The following is a 2,621-nucleotide window of genomic DNA, read 5'->3' as shown; positions in this document are numbered from 1 at the left end:
CTAACACCACTTGGAAATATTCAGGCTGTTGGTCTCATCAGAGTAGCTGACAGTCCTCAGCTCCGACCATCCCTGTAGTCACTGTTTTCATTCAGGTTTTTCCACTAGTTGGTGCCTAATCCACTTCTGTATAGCTCTTTTCAAAGCTCAGGTTCCAGGATTATCTTCTGTATCTCTGTCAAATGGTTTTTCTTTTCTTTGTTGAAGAGGGTCTGTGTCACCTGTCTGCCTATTTCTCCAACTTACCAGAAGGCACCCTTACTTTTTCACAAAAATATTACTTGTTTGTGGGAAAAAGAAGAAGAAAAAAAAAAAAATATATATATATGATTATATGATATCTGTCCATCTATCTCTCATCTATCTTATACCATTCTTCTCCCTTGGCAGTTTACAATCTTCTAACTACAGACTGTTGTTGTTGTTGTTATGTGTCATCGAGTGAGACCTGACGAGCTCCAGAGCTCCTTAACTACCTACTATTGTTAGGTATTCCTTACCCATTTCACAATACCACCTAGTGTTCAATTCTCTTTCCTTATTATTTATTTATTTATTTATTTTTAACTTTTCATTGTGATTTTGAAAGTTTACAGACTAAATTTCTTTTCCATTCAACAATTCATATACCTATTCTTTTGTAACATGAATTGCAATGCCCACAATATAACAGCTATCTTTCCACTTACTCCAGGTGTTTGCCATTTCCATTTGTCTTTCTTTCCTGTTCCTTCCTGTCTTCTGAGCTATATTCCTGGGCAAATGCTGCCCTTTTGATCTCATATGGTTAATTGTTCTGAGTAGTGAGTGAATACTTCTCTGGTGTTATAATTCACGTGACTTGAGTGTCTATTGTCCGACTGAAAGTTGAGCCATCTGGGTGAGTTCGGTTCCAGGCTTGAAGGGTGACCAAGGGCCATAGTCTTGGGGATTCCCACAGTCTCTGTCAGAGAAGTAAGTCTGTTTTTTTATGGTTTTGAATTTTGTTCTACATTTTTCTCTCACTGTATCCAGGACCTTCTATGGTAATCCCTTTCACAGTGGTCATTGGTCATTAGTGATAGCCAGGTACCATCTAGTCTTTCTGATTTGGGGGTCATGAAAGCTGATGGTCACATGGTCTATTAGTCCTTTGGACTAATTGTTTCCATGTTTCTTTGATTTTCTTCACTTTTCATTGCTTCAGATCGGGAGAGACCAATATTTGCACTTTAGATGGCAGCTCACAAGCTTTTAAGACCCAGTCACTATTAACTAAAGTAGGATGGAGAACATTTTCTTTGTGGACTATTGTATCAATTGACTTTGATGTCCCCCAAGACTTCATCCTGAGGCCACAGGCCCAGTGGCTCATTCTCTCAAACATTTTGGTCATGATTAAGAAGTTTTCATAATTTTACCCTGTATATGATCTGCAATATCCATGGATATATTTGCAAGACATACAAATATGTAGGTAGAAATTATTTTCTATCAAACCTCTTTATATTAGTGGGCACAGACCCATTCACCTTCCCAAATGTGTTCAGCTTGAATGACTTCTATCTACTTATTCAGAGATTATTGTTATAACTGTTTTTGGCAGATAGTATAAATAATATATACATATGTGTTGACTCCAACTCATTGTGACCCCATGTACGACAGAATGAAACCCTGCTTGGTGCTATGTCATCCTCATAATCTTTGCTGTACTTGAGCCTATTACTTGTCCATCATGGGTGACCCTGCTGGTATTTGAAACACTGGTGGCATAGCTTCCAGCCTCACAGCAATGGGCAAGCCACCTGTGTATGACAAAAGTTTTGCCATCCTGCAGCCATTTCACTGTCCATATCATCCCTAATCCTCAGGACTGACTAGTAGAAAGAATAAATGGCATCATGGGAAAAAAATTGGTAAGTTAAATTCTTTATTGACCTGGCTTAGTCTCAATATCTTCTGCAGGTATTGATGATTTTAATTCCTTTTGATCCTCACAAAGTAACCCCTTTTGAAATTATGACTGGCAGCCCTATGGCTTTACTTTATGGGGTTAACAATATTGAGTCCAATCTCCTTTCCACTAATCTGTTAAATATATTCAAGGATTAAGTCAGTATGCTAAGGATCATGCTTACCAGCTGCAATATGCAGATCAAACAACTACAACTGCTTCTTATTTCTCAAATTACAAACCTGCACCAGGGAATTATGTGTATTTTAAATGTCATGAAATTAAGGACTCTTTGAATTACAATTAATTAATGATTGTGCACCTAAATTACAGGGAATTAAATCATCAATCTTATTGCAAAGTCACCATCTGCTCCATGGGAGGAAGATGGGGAAATCTACTTCTGTACAGATGCACAGTCTTTGAACCCTACAGAGGGTCACTATGAGTCAAATCAACTCAATGGTAGTAGTTTTCATTTAAAGATAATGAGCTGCTTCCTTCAAATTTTCCCCGAAACTTTGACCTGAAAATACAATAAGATTTTCTTCCTCTGTAGATTTCATTTCAATTAAATGAGATCATAATAATGTAAGGTGGAGACTTGAGGGATTAGTGGTTGGTTCCAGGACCCCATACATTGGGTGATGACATCTAGGTAATGCTCTTTTGAAACCCAAATTAA

The sequence above is a fragment of the Orycteropus afer genome, unplaced genomic scaffold (assembly GCF_000298275.1).
Source record: "Orycteropus afer afer isolate SDZICR_OR568_19922 unplaced genomic scaffold, OryAfe1.0 scaffold00078, whole genome shotgun sequence".
NCBI classification, from domain to species: Eukaryota; Metazoa; Chordata; class Mammalia; order Tubulidentata; family Orycteropodidae; genus Orycteropus; species Orycteropus afer.
Note: the sequence above shows the minus strand (reverse complement) of the source record.